This window comes from Tiliqua scincoides, chromosome 1 (assembly GCF_035046505.1).
Source record: "Tiliqua scincoides isolate rTilSci1 chromosome 1, rTilSci1.hap2, whole genome shotgun sequence".
Classification (NCBI taxonomy): Eukaryota; Metazoa; Chordata; class Lepidosauria; order Squamata; family Scincidae; genus Tiliqua; species Tiliqua scincoides.
In genome coordinates this window covers 60290157-60308217 of record NC_089821.1, presented here as the reverse complement: position 1 = coordinate 60308217, position 18061 = coordinate 60290157, and the positions used below count along the sequence as shown (strand labels likewise).

General features: G+C 42.6%; 1 protein-coding gene across 2 annotated transcripts in view; it reads left to right on the top strand.

Annotated features, from left to right (window-relative positions):
- Positions 1-18061, top strand: part of LOC136635906 (USP6 N-terminal-like protein) — a 151124-nt gene that overhangs the window by 80050 nt on the left and 53013 nt on the right. For both annotated transcript variants that reach the window (XM_066610995.1, XM_066610990.1), the window contains one exon: positions 11011-11318. The gene's annotated coding sequence lies outside the window, so the exon portion shown is untranslated. The remainder of the gene's footprint in view (positions 1-11010; positions 11319-18061) is intronic.

Below are 18061 nucleotides of genomic sequence, written 5' to 3'. Positions count from 1 at the left end.
AAACCCTATTCAAATGTTCCTCATGGAAAAGAAATGCATGAGGACCTTTCCAAAGATTCCTGCTAAGCCCATGTCCAGTTGTCTCTGCATTCCCAGTATTTGTCTGCAGAGGTTTAATTGCCCTAGGAAATATCTCTGGACACTTGGCCCCAAATGACTAAGCTCCCTACCCTCTTCACAAAAAGCAATTGTACATGGGTCTTTGCAACTCATCCATGCGCCGTGATGATTGATTCGAGAAGAGACTGGAGTATCTGTGTGCCGTTAGGATAAGACATCCATTTAGTTCTTTACAAAGCAAATGGTCGTTCTTAGTTTAAGACAAGCTAAAGTTTATTTGAGCACTAAGAGAGAGAAGTGGGAGCCTGAGTTTGAAATGCACACAACCAAGTAGAATTCTGTTTACCTCAAGTTTTCAGCAGTGTGTGTTTAACATGTTTTCTTTAAATTCTTTTTGGAATTTTCCTTTTTGTGACCCTGCTTGTTTGTTTAAATAGCTGTATTACTAATGGCAAACTCGTGGTTGAGTACCTACAGGTTTGTGAGCGACCTGGGGCACCCACAGACAGGGTAGTGGTTTCTACTTGCTTGGGGAACTCCCTAGGTACTTGGAAGTAGACAGGTTTTTAAATTAAAAGGGGGGTAAGATAAATCCCAAAGCAGCCTGATGTAAACTGAGCTTGGTCACGGTCTCTCAGGAACCACAAAGTATTAAGGTGTCAGTTGGGGGGAGAAAAAGCAGGACAATGGGGTGGAGGAGGGGATTTGATTTAAAGCACTATTATACCAGCTTCCATAACACATGAGTGTGGGGTTTTGAACTGCTTCTGTTGAGAGAACATTTTAACATAAATTGAAGAAGGCAATTCCTGTTGCATTCCTCCATGCAGTCTGTTTTCCTTGTCTCAGTGTGTCTTTGAAAGTGGATTCATTTAGAGCCATTTAGTTATTTGATTTTTCTCTGTAAACCGCTTTGTGAACTTTTAGTTGAAAAGCGGTATATAAATACTGTTAATAATAATAATAATTCGGAAGTGATCAGAGCAACAGAACTTGGCTAGTGTTCAGCTAACAGTGCTGGCTAAGAGAAAGGAAAAAGAAAAATGATTTTTTCTGCACTGCAGTGCACATAATGGAGAGAATATTGTTGATACATCCTAAAAATACGAGGAGGCCAACATTATGAGGCAGGCAGAGTTTTGGCTTGCATGATTGACATTTGCAGGCTATTTCATGGCAGAAAACTAAGTGGGACCCATTTGCACTTTAAATCTCTCTAATCACGTGGGGTGCAGTTTGTCCAAACTGCCCTGTGTTTTTGCGCACACACACAGAGCTAAACCTACTTCAAAAGTAGTTTTAGCAGCATACATAGTGAAGTGGTTTGGGCAAATTGGGTCCCCCACGTATGAGAGATTTGGGGGGAAGTGGGGAGGGGCCAGTATGCGTATGTACTGTAAGCATGCATAGCTAGCTTGTGGGGCCATCTATAGTTTTGTCTAAACTGGCCTGTTGTGGTATTGATGTTCTCTTTTCCCACTCCCCCTCATCCTCTCAAGTGATGGGAATTTGTTCAGGTAATTGGTCCTGAAGGTACTGTTCAGCTAATCAGCAATCAGAGTTCATTGTATTCTGCTGCTCATAATGAGTAAAGGGATAGAGAGTAGTGTGTACATGAATAAAAATAGATGGCTTATGTCTAATAAAATATATTTATATTATTAGACTGCAAGAACGAGTATCTTGCAATTTTTAGGAACTACAGAGCCCTGGACTCTATGCTTCTGTGAACTATTTGGAATAGCTTCCTTAGGAACATACCCTTTTATTCCAGATTGAGTAGCATACAATGAACCAGCTGCTTCTGGTACCATATTCCTCACTAAGATAGTTTAGAAGCATGCCTTGTCTTTCAATTACCCTAGTGCTTCTCTCTCTCTCTCTCTCTCTCTCTTTTTTATGTGTGTAGTATGCAATGACTCATTTGATTCAAAAGCTGAGAAGAAACATGTTAATTCTCCATAAAATATTTCTTGTCTCCTCCCACCTTTTCCATAGGATCTCTCACACTATGTCTATGAATAGTGCTGTTTGTCTGAGTGCTCCTTGTTTTACATAACTGAATCCTTTTCTGGCCCCAGCAGTTCTGTTTTTTATCCAGTTTTCTATGAATGTGTTAGGAATATCTTTAAAAAAAAAAAAAAAGATCAGAACAAGGAATATTGAGATAGAAGACACTCCTCCTGTGCCTTATGATTGTCCATGACTCCCCCTCATTACTTATTTGGGGTCATCATGCATACTGTATTATATTTGTGTGACATTTAAGCTGATTAGTTCCTTCTGACCCAACCCCATAGAGAGGGAGAAGATTTGCTACTTTTTTGCATCTGGTTTTGTTCACCGACATTTGGGGGGGGGCAGCAAAATTGACTTGATTAACAGTGGTTGGCTTTGCATAAAATAGAAGCATTAGACATTCACAAAATGACACATGGTGGAGGGAGAGTTGAATTAATGTTGTAGTCAATATCCAGTTGTTGTCCCTGACACACTCTCACACACAGTCTGTGCAGCAATCATAATAGCAATGGATGCCTATATGCAGCAAGTACTGCATTTTCCCAGGAGCAAAACATTGCCTGAGAAGTGCTTGAAAAGCATGATGTTATTTTAAAGGGGCAGTTCATTATAATCAATCAAGAGATGTCCTCCATAGTATCAGCTGTTTGTTCACTATTTGTCCTTGCAGAGGCAAGTGAAATGCTGGCCGCACACCCACAAGCTAGAGAATGCTTGGTAAGAAGACTCAACTTAATTGTAGACCAATTCACATACTAGCCAACTAAGAGATAACACCTAACTGACAGTATATCTTTCAGTTACACTTTCAGTTATGAGGTGAATACTCTGAACCTGCTTGATCATCATGTAGCCTTTGTACTAATATTAATTACCTTAGGTCTGCACCTGCTGTTGTTGTATCTCTATTGCAGGGGTGTCCAAAGTTCTTGGCAGGAGGGCCACATCGTCTCTCTGACACTGTGTCTGGGGCCAGGGAAAAAAAGAATTAATTTACATTTAAAATTTGAATAAATTTGAATAAATTTGCATAAATGAATATATTAAAGATGAACTTATATGAATGAGTGAAGGTCTTTAAAAGGCCTTGCACAAAGCAAGACTGGCCTTTCCTTTGCTGCCGCTACTGTGTCACAGATGTGAAACAGCAAGCAGTGGAGGAAGCCCTCATCCCACAGCTCATGCAAGAGGTCAAACAGTCGCCTTCACACTGAGAGCAGTTGCAGCGGGCCAGTGCAGGCTCCAACAAATCTCTGGAGGGCCAGAGGCTTGTTGGAGACTGGGGTCTCCCTGAGGGTCTCACTGAGAGGCCTCGAGGGCCGCGTGTGGCCCCAGGGCCGGGGTTCGGGCACCCCTGCTCTATTGTATGCTAATAAAGGTCTGTTTGAGAATTTGAGAATACTAGCCAACTGCATTTCTCTGTGAGAAAGGAGAGAAAATTTGGGTTTGGATAAGGACAGAGTTGAAATCACTTTGGTTGTAGGAATCACTGTGGTGGACTTTGGGCAAGTCCGTTTCTTCCTGAGTGACCTTGGGCCAGTCATTCTTGTTCAGCCTCACCTACCTCACAGGGTTGTTGTGAGGACAAGAGGAGGGAGGGAGCTATGTACATCACCCTAAGCTCCTTGGAGGAAGGGCAATATGAACATGTTAGGTAGATAAATAGAATTTATTTATCTAACCTACTTCACCAAGTATATGGGAGGGAAAAGTGTGTTTGATGAGACATTGTAACCTGTCCTGAGCCCTTGAGTTATGGAAGGAAATAAAACCATTAAGTCATGTGGCTCTTGGATGAAGACAGGCCAAGCAGAAAGGGTGTCGATTTGTAGTGCAGCAGACCAACAAATCCCCTGCAATAGGGATGTTCCATCAGAGCATACTTGCTCTGCAGCTGTGCAAAATGACAGCTAATTTTCTCACTGCTTCCTGCTGTGAAGCTCGAGGACTTGCTTGAGCGCCCATTCCCCAGGGTGTTTTCAGACAGTCCCCAACCTCATTACCCCTCTGTCTTTTTATTTAAATACGATTTATTGAATAATTGATAAACTGCAAGCATGGTGCCTCTTTCAGGGCTGCTTATTCTAAGGCTGCCTGAAGAAAGAGCGATCTCTTTTTCTTTTAAATCAGATTGTCAGAATTTGTATTGTTTGAACTGTTTGTGAATGTTACAGGCATCAGCTTTCTAACTGGTAAATATTTATTGATAGCCCTCTGGGGCAATATGTAGCATGGAGTATAAGGTATGGTCTCTGCAGGAAGCCTTGGTTACATATTGGATTGCAGAGATCTGCAGTCAGATAAACAAAGCATTGAAAATCAGCCTTAGGGATTGTGACACAGATTATTAGCTCTGTTCCTACAATAAGGCAGGAATTCTGCATACCATTTAGACATGAGTCAGATGCAGTATGCTTTGCATTTGAGTCTGAAGGGCCCACTCTGGTAAATACAATAATGTAAACATGAAGATGAATTTGCATGTCTGATATACATTTATACTAGATGGGCCTACGGCCTGATCCAGTGGGGCTGTTCTTATGTTCACTGGGTCCCCCATTGCACCTCTTGTCTACCCCCTTAATGGAGCATTGGGTGCTACTACTGCCATTCGTACTGAAGGTTTAGGGAGAGAACCTGATCGGGTGGGCCTTCTGAGAAGTGTGGCTTACCAATGCCATCCCTGGCTGTTGGTGTTGAATTTCTTCTTCTCGCTTTTGAATCAAACTTGTAATGGGGGAGGGGGAGTGAGGAAAGATTTCCAATATCTTTAAGACCATGAACCTGTGCTTGCAAAATATAAATTTCATTTACACTACTTGTTAATGTGAATCTATAGCATCTACCCCATACTGGTTGCCTCCTCCTTAAATAAGAAGCCCCAACCATTATGGCATCTTGTTGCATAATTTCAATTTATTTGTCTAAGACTACCACAAAGGTGTTCTTAAGACTAACAAAGAGATTAGCTGGAGGAGCTGGATTGTCCAACCTCTTCACCATCAGAGGAAAAAGAACTGTCTGCTAGCAGCTCGGTCTAGAGGAATTATACATTTTAAGCAGCTGCTTTACCTCCAGATAAAACAAAAAGACATGTTTTTTCTGTGGAGCTTCTCTGTTCTTTTAAAATACCTACTGTTTTGTTCTTGTTCCTTAAGGAAGAGTGCAGTACTTAGAAATACCTTCAAAAGGAAAGGAACTGTCCGTGCCCAATTTGTTTCTCTTTTCTGTAGTCATCTGGAACTCAGTCACAGAATGTGACTATACAGGTGATTTTTTTCAGCAGTTGAATGAATCATGTGTCCACACTACAAGCAGATTCTGTCTCTAGTTTTCCTGTGTGTGTGTGCCCCACATGCAGCATGGTACAAAATTTGAACAACTATATGGCAGTACACTTTTATAAAATAAATGATTGCATTCCTTACTTCCATTCAGCAAGCTTATTTTCTGGGATATGTTTTAGATTTTTGATTTACATTTTGACTTTCCTGGGATTCTCATGTTCTTAAATGGATTTAGGATACATTGTTCTGTGTACTGAGGTTACCTAAACGGATGATTCCTTTTCTAATGCAGTAAAATTTCACGAGTTGCATTTTCATTATAAGCACTTTCTAAATCTGCTGGAAGGACAATTATACAGTATATTGGTTGGGTCTAGAAATTCTCAGTCAAAGACAGTAAGATTCATCCCCGCCTCTTTCCTGAAATACTCTGTTATATAATGTAACTGCTTAGTATTTAAAAGGAGTCTAGAGGTAGCTGGCAACAGTCCATAGCCAAGTTTCATGAGTGCAGTTTAGAAGCAGTGAGACACTAGACATTGTTAGCAAGAAGGAAGTGGTTTTGCCACTTCAATAAGAGCATCCAGATCTTTTTTAAAAGTGCAGGATAAACAAAATCTGAGAGGTGGTGTGTTTGGTACTCCTAGCAACCTGTCATCAAGATCTATCCAAAAGATTTTCTTTCTGAAGCAAAAGATTAATGTAAAAGGGTAAATTCTGTTTTTCTTTAACTCATTTTAGCAGAGCTCATAGTAGAGTTCAGTAATGTTTAGTGGCAAACACTCAAAATAGAGAGAAAAAGCAGCTCTGGAGGTGGCACATTTGCACTCACTTTATCCCTCATTTCAGAATGACTTGGTCAGTTTATGAAAGAGAAGAAATGCTTGTGTGTTTCAGAGATTTTCTTTATTATTTTGTTTTTCCCAGTATGGCTTGTATCATTGAGGGTGCAGTCCTAAGTGCCGTAAAGTCTGTGCTGTAAAGCATGTTTGCTCCTTCTTGGGTGTCAGCTGGGCTGGCGCAGGGACATGCCCTGGCCCACGGAGGCTCTGCGCTAACATGGAGAGGGAAGGCTGTAATCAGCCAAGCTTGGCCAACGCAGGGGTCTGAGGAGGAGGCAGGAGGGAGGGAGGGGAGCAGGAGGCGGGACTGGGACCCGGCAATTATGCCCAATGCCAACCCTGTTCCCTAAGCAGTGCGGAGCTGCTCCAAGCCGCTCTGTTCTCCCCATACTTATGCCAGTTTCTGAAGTGGTGCAGGTCCGAAGAGACCCATTGGGGCTGTGGTGGCTTACCCAAGGGTAAGGGGAAGAGTTTCCCCTACCTCCAGCTGAGTCGATTCTGGTCCCAGTCTTGCGCTGGATACAGCGCAGACCTCCTGGCATGCCAGTTCCAGAACAAGATAGGATTGCTCTGTTAATAAGGAAAGAAAGGGGTTTTTCAAAAGGTTGTTCTTTATAAACAGAGGCTATAAAAGAAATTCATGTCTTTAACTTCCATCATCAAATGAGTTCAGATTTAAACAAATATTGTTTGTCTTAATTATGCCCTGCAAAGTCTAAAAAGAGTTGTTGAAGAATTGCTGTAGGAATCTTGAAAGAAAATGTTAACAGTGAAGCATTTTTAATTTCTGTTTACAGTGTCTCCCCTGATGTCATAGCTACATTTAAACTTCTTGTATCTCTCTATTTTAGACATAGTTGTTATGTCACTTCTTAACTGTCCATTCTCCAATTTAAACATTCCTGACTCCTCCAACCTTTCCTAACATTGTCTCCAGCTCCCTCACCATCCTAGGTGCCCAGAAGTTAAAATAGTGTTCCAGTTAGAGTTTGATGAAAAAATAATGCAGTGATACCATTGCTTCTCTCAAGCTTGATACTACTGCTAATACTACTGCTAATGCAGCTGAGAATTACCTTTACTTTCTTTGCTGTTAACTTAAATTGCTAATTCATGTTTTGCTTGTCATCTTCACACATGCTACTTATAGCCCAGGCAAATAATCCCTAATGTGTTTCTGATTTTTCTTTCCCAAATATATCCCTTTTGAATTTGTCTCATAGAGACAAAACTCAACTCTGACAGCCCAATCCTATCCATACTTTCCTGGGAGTAAGCCCCATTGACTCTAGTGGAACTTACTTCTGAGTAGATAAGCATAGGATTGGGCTGTCAGTCTCTAACCTCTAACTGTCATTAAGGGTTAATTAACCCTATTATTGTCATTAACCTCTAACTGTCATTAAGGGTTAATCTAGCTAAGCTATTGATCACAGTCAGATCTCAAGCCCCCATGTGCACCTTTAACTTGAGAGAGACTAGGTAGATGGTTTCATGTAGGTGACTAGGCTAGCTGTCACATCACATATTGATGATAAAGCCTGTGGGGATGCTTGCATGTGTTTCATGTACGCCCCTTTTTTATTTGGCACAAGAGAATTTCATAATTCCCTAATAAACTACAACCACTTGAAAGCACTAATACGTTTGTCTCAATTTCATGCCAAAATGTCACAAACTGGTGGTAATCTCATGCTTGCAAAGGAAATAGGAAAGTTGCTTTGTGCAATCTTCCATTGCTGTGAAAATGTAACAACCATATAAATTGCAGCCAGGTGGTGCAATAGTTTAGTACAGTTGCATTGTGTTCATGGGGTGTGATTTAAATCAGAAAGGAAATATGGGGATAGGCTGGGGTGAAATGTTGACCTCTCCACCAGCTACTTCTCACTTTCAGTATCAGAGCTTGATGGGCGGGGATATGCAGATACGAAGGCATGATGAACTGCTGGTGGGAGGGGGGATGTGCCAGGTGTGTTCAGCATCTCCTTTTGTTCCTTTTGTGCTTTAAATTGTATCCCCCCCAACTCCTGATACCATCCAGTGTAATTTAGTTATTTCTAGTACAGCTTCATCTTGCTGTTCTCCCTGCTTTCTGTATTTTTTATTCTAATCAGATTACAGGTTAAAAATAACCAGAGTTTAATAACTGACATAGTGATTATGACTGTAAACCATGGTGTTTTTTCTTGCTTAAATTCTTGACACTTGTTTTTAGCGTTCTAGAAAACCAGTCTACCTTATTAAGCGTACTGATGACTTAACTCTGTGAGCAAAGCAGACTGGGGGGGGGTATTTTGATGTGGTCTATGAACACTAACGAAGTGTAGCGTTTATTTGATGGGGTCGCTGAGAGCAAGCACATTTAACTGTGGGAACCATTCAACCATGTTGGAAACTGGAAGCCTAATAAGATGTTGCATTTGAACTGAGCTCCCTTACATTAAGAAATTGCAGGCAAATGATGACATGGTGCTAAAGAAACAGTAACATGCGTGTTTGCGACACCTACATCCTGGGTTGTCTTCAAAGTGACTTCTAAATTCTGCTCTCAAACAGAACACAATTCAGCAAGTGACTGTTACTGGTATAACCCAAAAGGTTTTCTTTGGTTCAGTGAGAACTTTATCTGACACCACAAACCACATGTGTGATAAGTAAAATGACATGTAGCGAGACAGTTTGTGTAAAGAGTAGTTTGCAGTTTGTGTTTCTGTGTTATTCCTAGTGATCTTGGACAAATGGGCTAAGAGTTTGGTCACTTCCTGAAATTCCTTAATGGTCAGTTTTTCATTGCTGTTTGCCATGGATCAACATATAGAGTTTCATGTAATCCTAGGTTATGAAAAAGACGGAATGGTCTGCTATTTTTTGAGCAGTTCCAAACTTTGTATTCAGTTGATGTAATCCAGACAGACATTGTAAAAGGTCTTAGGTAATCTGTCTGCATAATAGTACATTTATATTCCCATTTATAGTATCTAGATGTGCCTGTCTTTGCTGCACTAGTACAGTTCATATAACCATATACTTTTCAAGTACTTTCAATTTAGCAATTAAAATGGTCTTGTAAATACAGTAGTCATTTACCTGGTTGCCTTTGGCACATAAGAAACCTCTTTAGATGGAGCAGCATTTGTAAATTGGAAGAAAGTTGGCTCTTATTTACCGTATTTTTCGCTCCATAAGACGCACTTTCCCCCCCCAAAAAAGTGGAGGGAAAAGTGTGTGCGTCTTATGGAGCGAATACTGCAAAAAAAAAATACAAACAAACAAACAAAAAAATCTCCGCCTCAGCCCTGGCCCCCCCCCCTGCCTGCTCTGCTTCCCCAGGCAGTCAGAGGCTACTCAGAAGTAAGTCTCAGAGTGAGTGGGGCTCACTCCCAGGAAAGCATGGGTGGGGTGGCAGTCTCACTGCCCAATCCTGTGCATGCCTACTCTGAAGTAAGTCCCATTAGAGTCAGGGGGGCTTACTCCCAGGAAAGCCTCTCTCTCCCCCCCAAGCCTGGAGCATCACAACTTCTCTGCAACACAAACTTCCCCCCCCCTCTCACTCACTCACACAGCAGGGGAGGGACGCTTTCACTCACCTCATCCAGCATCTGAATGTAACCCCCCCCCCATCACAAAGAAAAAACTGTCGCCTTGGTCAGAATGCCACTGTTTGCTTGCTTATTGCACAAGCCCCAGGTAAGGCTCGGTTCTCACCATAAAGCCAGAGGTTTGTTGTGTCTTGAGAATTCAAGTTGTAGTTGGACTTTCCACTTGTTCATTTGTATTGGAATCACTGGCAAGGAGGTAGATGTGGTGTCAGCAGTGGCCCCTTTAAGGGTAAGGCGTGTGCTGCACAGCTGCAGCCACTGGAAGGCAATAGGGCCCTCAGGGATATAAGGAGTACCTGAGACAGAAAGGGTTGGTGAGTTTTGAAGGAGTGCAGGTTGGAGGTAGGAGAGGAGACTGACTGGGTTTATTGAACTTGGAATCTGACTGTGGATTGTGACTAGACTTGGATACCCTGATGGATTTGACTGACCTTGGACTGTAATTTGGCTTATTGGTTCTTGACTCTGATTTGGCAACTCTGATTGATGGGACTGATTTACTTGGCATCTGTGGACTGGAACTGGACTCACTTTTGCTTGCTGCACTGGTGAGTTGCACAAGGGGGACTGATCAGCCTTAAGCAGGCATAAGGCCCAGTGAATTGGGATTTGGCAGAACATCATTGTAGCAGAAAGATAATGTGATCCCCTATTTGTGTGCACCTGCTTTTGTGAGCTTCATAAATTCTGACTCTAGCGATGATGAGTTCTTGGGGTTTCCAGAAAACTAGAGTACTCAAACCTTTAAGTCTCTCCCATTTGTTAATGACAGTGATAATGGTCCTTAATGCCACTGTTGACTGCTGTTCACTTTACATGGTTCAAATGTTATTCTGTAATAGTGTAATAAAATATTTAATAAACTATTTGGTTCAGAATGTTTTCCTCCTCTAAAAACTAGGTGCGTCTTATGGAGCAAAAAATACGGTATTTAAACTGTAGATGGGACGTATAAAAGCACTGAAGCACAAGCATGCTAGTTAAAATTAGTGTCAGCTAGCAAATTTTGTGGGCTTATTTGCTAAGTTGGTAAGAAATTCGTAGAATGTGCAGATATGCTTTTACTCTCCTAGCATAGGATCTGCAAGTCACTTAAGGCTAAAGAACTCGGGATAGAGCATAGCAGCTTTTCTGAAAAAAATGTCCACAACTCTAGCTGCTCAGATAAGGTAATACTTCTGTTTTGGACTCTTTCAGTCTCAGTGGAAGAAGGAGATCAGCTGCATAGATAAGAGTTTCTGGGGCATTTTTTCATTCAACCCAGCCCAATGACAAGCACTGGGAAAGCAGCAGAAAAAAAGACAATTTTGCACTGACTGTGGATTACATGGGCAAGGCTGAGAATGACCAGACGAAGGACTGCCTGAAAGCGTCAACTGCAGACAGAAACCCCCATTGTGAAGGCACACATTGTACATTTGGAATGTTTTCTGTTGGGTAGCATCAAGGACAGAGAGGCCACCACAGCCTCAACTGGTGCAGTGTGAGACCTGAGACCCCCTCAGGTAAGGCCTGCCATCTTTAGCTTTGTGTTATTCATCTGTTCATTTTCTTGGAATGCTCATGTGAATGTAGTGCTTTTGACAGAACAAAATGTTGAGAACAACTAGAAGACTGCTGTGATTTTACTTGTCAGCTTCAAATTTGTGCGCTTAGTTTGCAAATTATAGAGAAGGAAGTTAATTTTCTTCTACCTGCTCAATGAACTTTGTCCTGGATGACCAGCTTTATACAGCCACCCCAAAGGTTAAGATTTTTGCTACTTTTCGGCTTTCTCAATGTACCTACTACTACCTTGTGATAAAGAGTTTTCAGCTCTGCAGCATTTTTTTCCTGCCTGATTCACAGTCCTGCATTCTATTCTGTTTTGCTCTGGAGGTCTATACCTGTATTTGATTAAGTATATCAGCAATGCTAACAGTAATTACAAAAGACTAATGGCTGTCTCCTAAGGTGCTTCTTCCATTCACAGAAGAAGCTCTGTTTGCTCAAGGGGAGGAATTTTCACCAATCCCCACTTTCCCCCGAGGGCTAGGAGAGCCCAAGCAGACCAGCATTGCAGAGGAAGGGGAGATCAGAGAAAATTGCCCCTTTGTGCAGACAGAGTTTCTTCTACAAACAGAAGAAGCATTTTAGATTCAACCGTAAAGCACTGGGGAAAAACTAGGTCATATAAAACCATAGAACAATGGTTCTCAAACTTTTAGCACTGGGATCCACTTTTTAGAACAAGAATCTGTTGAAACCTGTTGGAAGTGATGCCATGACTGTAAGTGTCATCATCAAGCAGGAAAATGTTTAACAATCCTACCCACAATTACCCAGGAGCAAGTCCATTTGCTATCATTGTTAAAAGCATATACACAGTAGTCTGTTAAAAGTACAAATGTGTAACATTTCCCCAAATACACATACCATGGTAGCATCTAAGTCTAATATATTAAAAATAAAATATCGAACTGAATGGAGACCCACCTGAAATTGGCTTGCGACCCACATAGTGGGTCCCGACCCACGGTTTGAGAAACACTGCCATAGAACATACTATTCCAAAACAGTACAAATAAAGCCCAATTCTGATGTTGATTTGCGACCATGCAGGCCTCCTGCGCCAGGTCTCAACTGTTGCAAACTTGCCTTATTGCACATTTGTGCTGACCTGAGAGCCAGACGTGTGCCAGCCTACATGGAAGTGCATTCCGGGGGTGGGGAGAATGGTGGGAGGATTGGGCCCAGGGTGGGATTGGCAGCAGCAGTGCATGCTGTATCCTAACCCATGCTCCTGGGCTGGGCAGTCCTACATGGGCTGCTTGGATTTGCACCAGCTAAATAGCTGGCACATATTCAAGTAGCTCCATAGGGCAGGCTGGGGTGTTACACAGTGTAAGGAGAAAATATCCCCTTACCCTGACCTCCAACCATCTCCTACCCTGCACTGGATACAGCACAGGTCATTGTGGCCTAGCTGTCCCACCACAGGTTAGGATTGCACTGTTAACTGGTTTGTAACTGAGTGTGGTTCCTTGTATAGTTCAGTTTTGACATCTTTGCTACAGGCCAAATTTTTAAATACCACTCCAATGTTAAAGGTGCAACAGCTTTTTTCCAATTACTTGGAATACTGGGTTGTGTCCTGGTTATGTGGGCAGAGGCAAGCTTGCACAAGAGAATTCTCTCCCCTAATGCCAAAAATCCTTTTCTTTCCATACTGTCAAAGTCTTTAGTTAAATTTCTTGGGTCATCCAGAAGGTTCCTATGCCAATGTTTCCCTTCCAAATCCTCACCAAATATATCATCAAAACCTCATGTAATAACAATCACTACCCATAGTAAACAAAATTATGTAAAGTGCTATAGCTATTAATCACACAGGAAAAAAAGACAAATACAAGTTACGTCAGATGATTCTGGCAGGCAAAACAATTCTTAAGACAATCCATAGACAAAACTAACATTAAATCCCTAATGATAGACCCACAAATTCCACATTTATTGAAATCAATTTATCTCATATTTCTGACTCAATATGGGACACTCAGGGTGGCTCAATATGTGATTATCAAATCACTAACTCTTCAATAAGAATTTAGAACAATCGGATCTAAAGTGAGATTACCGTATTTTTCGCTCCATAAGACGCACCTGACCATAAGACGCACCTAGTTTTTAGAGGAGGAAAACAGGGAAAAAAATATTCTGAACCAAATAGTGTAATAAAATATTTAATAAACTATTACAGAATAACATTTGAACCATGTAAAGTGAACAGCAGTCAACAGTGGCATTAAGGACCATTATCACTGTCATTAACAAATGGGAGAGACTTAAAGGTTTGAGTACTCTAGTTTTCTGGAAACCCCAAGAACTCATCATCGCTAGAGTCAGAATTTATGAAGCTCACAAAAGCAGGTGCACACAAATAGGGGATCACATTATCTTTCTGCTACAATGATGTTCTGCCAAATCCCAATTCACTGGGCCTTATGCCTGCTTAAGGCTGATCAGTCCCCCTTGTGCAACTCACCAGTGCAGCAAGCAAAAGTGAGTCCAGTTCCAGTCCACAGATGCCAAGTAAATCAGTCCCATCAATCAGAGTTGCCAAATCAGAGTCAAGAACCAATAAGCCAAATTACAGTCCAAGGTCAGTCAAATCCATCAGGGTATCCAAGTCTAGTCACAATCCACAGTCAGATTCCAAGTTCAATAAACCCAGTCAGTCTCCTCTCCTACCTCCAACCTGCACTCCTTCAAAACCCACAAACCCTTTCTGTCTCAGGTACTCCTTATATCCCTGAGGGCCCTATTGCCTTCCAGTGGCTGCAGCTGTGCAGCACACGCCTTACCCTTAAAGGGGCCACTGCTGACACCACATCTACCTCCTTGCCAGTGATTCCAATACAAATGAACAAGTGGAAAGTCCAACCACAACTTGAATTCTCAAGACACAACAAACCTCTGGCTTTATGGTGAGAACCGAGCCTTACCTGGGGCTTGTGCAATAAGCAAGCAAACAGTGGCATTCTGACCAAGGCGACAGTTTTTTCTTTGTGATTGGGGGGGGGGGCTTACATTCAGATGCTGGATGAGGTGAGTGAAAGCGTCCCTCCCCTGCTGTGTGAGTAAGTGTGTGTGTGTGGGGGGGGGGCAGAGCATCTGTGTGTGTAAGAGAAGGGGCAGCCTGTGTGTGTGAGAGAGGGGGGGAAAGTGTTTGTGTTGCAGAGAAGTTGTGATGCTCCAGGCTTGGGGTGGGGGGGAAAGAGAGGCTGTGATGCTCCAGGCTTGGGGGGGAGGGAGAGAGAGGCTTTCCTGGGAGTAAGCCCCCCTGACTCTAATGGGACTTACTTCAGAGTAGGCATGCACAGGATTGGGTAGTGAGACTGCCACCCCACCCACTCTTTCCTGGGAGTGAGCCCCACTCACTCTGAGACTTACTTCTGAGTAGCGTCTGACTGCCTGGGGAAGCAGAGCAGAGCAGGCTGGGGCGGGGCCAAGGCTGGGGCGGAGATTTTTTGTTTTTTGTTTTTTGTTTGTTTGTTTGTTGTTGTTTTTTTGCAGTATTCGCTCCATAAGACGCACACACTTTTCCCCCCACTTTTTTGGGGGGAAAAAGTGCGTCTTATGTAGTGAAAAACACGGTAATGAGGAAATCAAAAAAAGAGCAAGAGTTGTGAGTATCACCGAGAAGCAAGCTTTTAGCATTGGAAATCTTTGCAAAAACCAATACCTGTGTAAGTTCAATAAGTATTGGCAACCTTCAGTCTCGAAAGACTATGGTATCGCGCTCTGAAAGGTGGTTCTGGCACAGCGTCTAGTGTGGCTGAAAAGGCCAATCCGGGAGTGACAATCCCTTCCACACCGGGAGCAAGTGTAGTCTGTCCCTGGTCTGTCTCCCTGGCTATGGGCCTTTCTTCTTTGCCTCTTTGCCTCAGACTGTTGGCAAAGTGTCTCTTCAAACTGGGAAAGGCCATGCTGCACAGCCTGCCTCCAAGCGGGCCGCTCAGAGGCCAGGGTTTCCCACTTGTTGAGGTCCATCCCTAAGGCCTTCAGATCCCTCTTGCAGATGTCCTTGTATCGCAGCTGTGGTCTACCTGTAGGGCGCTTTCCTTGCACGAGTTCTCCATAGAGGAGATCCTTTGGGATCCACCCATCATCCATTCTCACGACATGACCAAGCCAACGCAGGCGTCTCTGTTTCAGCAGTGAATACATGCTAGGGATTCCAGCACGTTCCAGGACTGTGTTGTTTGGAACTTTGTCCTGCCAGGTGATGCCGAGGATGTGTCAGAGGCAGCGCATGTGGAAAGCGCTCAGTTTCCTCTCCTGTTGTGAGCGAAGAGTCCATGACTCGCTGCAGTACAGAAGTGTACTCAGGACGCAAGCTCTGTAGACCTGGATCTTGGTATGTTCCGTCAGCTTCTTGTTGGACCAGACTCTCTTTGTGAGTCTGGAAAACGTGGTAGCTGCTTTACCGATGCGTTTGTTTAGCTCAGTATCGAGAGAAAGAGTGTCGGAGATCGTTGAGCCAAGGTACACAAAGTCATGGACAACCTCCAGTTCATGCTCAGAGATTGTGATGCAGGGAGGTGAGTCCACATCCTGAACCATGACTTGTGTTTTCTTCAGGCTGATTGTCAGTCCAAAATCTTGGCAGGCCTTGCTAAAACGATCCATGAGCTGCTGGAGATCTTTGGCAGAGTGGGTAGTGACAGCTGCATCGTCGGCAAAGAGGAAGTCACGCAGACATTTCAGCTGGACTTTGGATTTTGCTCTCAGTCTGGGAGGTTGAAGAGCTTTCCGTCTGATCTGGTCCAGAGATAGATGCCTTCTGTTGCAGTTCCAAAGGCCTGCTTCAGCAGGACAGCGAAGAAAATCCCAAACAAGGTTGGCGCAAGAACACAGCCCTGCTTCACTCCACTGTACATCAGCGCTGTACATCATCACGCTGTACAAGAACAAAGTTCAATAAGAGTGCCAGGATATTCAGTAAGTTCTCTTATTCCCATGAAATAATATTTCTAAGTGAAGAAGAGAGCGATATGGGAGGAAAAGACTTTAAGGTCTCTACTCAGTTCTTCAAAACCAGGATATTTATATTCATCATGACAAATAAGTGTCCAGGTTCTCCTTGTCCTTCCTGCATTCAGTTAAAGCCATCCATACCATTTGTTACAACTTGCCAATGCCATGTACCAAAGGCATGGTCTGCAGACATGGTCAGCCAGTATTAAGGGAGAGGGACAGAAGTGCTTTTTGACATGATGTGCTGGGCTTCTGGTTCTCTCTTCTTCGCAGGATCAGAGAGGGAAGGGCTTTCATCTGTAGCAGGAAAAAGTTGCAAGCAAGTTCAGACATGATCCAAGAAAGGCTTTAGATGTTTTGTGCTTCAGAAGCATTGCCTCCTTCCCTGTAAGGGGAGGGAAAGGTGGAGTTTATACCTTTATGCCAAGGAATCCAGAAAACCTTAATACTGAAGCAACTTCTTAGTGTCCTGCCGCTGGCAGAAGTGGTAGAACATATTTGATACTGACATGTGATATTCATATGTGAATCATATGTGATATCATATGTGAGTATCATATGTGATACTCACACTGTCATAGGTGCATATTGCATGTTTGATAGTGATATACGAGAGAGCCTTCTTCACTGGTACCAAAATTATAGAACTCCTTGTTCCTGGATGTGAGGCTGGTTCCATCACTTCCGCTATTCCAACAGCTATTGAAAACATTTCTGTTCTGTTTAGTCTTTGTGGCCTAAGCTTATGTTGATCTGTTCTGTCTCCTCCTAGTTACACTGCTCTGATTTTTTTCCCCCTGGTGCTGTACTGTTTACAACTAGCTAGGGTGCTATTGTTGGGGATTGGGAGAACTTGGAGTGCTTTCCAACCCCATCTGCTTTCCAGGGAGCAAGTATCAGTCACTTTCACATTAGCACTATTTGTTTGCACCAGTGACTTCAAGTGGAACTGTTGGCAACTATTGCAGTTTGTCCCATTGCAGAAGCCTATGCTTTCTGTGTGTTTGAAGGGCTTTCCAAACAAATTGAAGAAACTCCCTTGTGGAGATGCCTATTCACATAAATAGTGTCTCTGCATGAATGCGACTTGAACCTACAACTGGGCCTGTATGCTTAATTACTTACTGCCAGTAAGTACACACCAACCCAAACTGGCCTTTATTTGTGGGGGAGCAGATCATGAAGCCATGTTAAAAGCATATGCCATCCTGTGGATTGTAATATGGTTTGAAGGGCTTTCCAGAGAAATTGTGTTCTTGGCAGAAGATAAGCAAGTGCACAAGACAGACGAAACACATTTTTTGGTATTCCATGTAGGGCATTTTTTACACGGTGGTGGTGGTGGTGGTTGTGGTGATGGTGATTATTATTAACAACAGTATTTATGTTAATAATGTTATGTTTTCAACTAAAAGTTCACAAAGCGGTTTACAGAGAAATATAAATGATGTATAAACATTTCCATTTTATTCAAATAGTCAAAAGGCTTGATCTGTTAAATCTGCTGTTTAGAGAACGTTACAAGGATCAATTGCATCTTTACTGCCTACACTGCTGTTTGTGACTGCTGTTTAAAAACAATGTACACAAAGCAGCTTCTTGAAAATTCTCACTGTGTTAGCAGTTATCTATGGTGGATATTTAGCAGTATTCTTTAGTGTTTTTCATTCTGATATAGATTAGGTATAGTTTTCTCTAGCCCAACTGTCAGCAAAACAAATGGCAAACA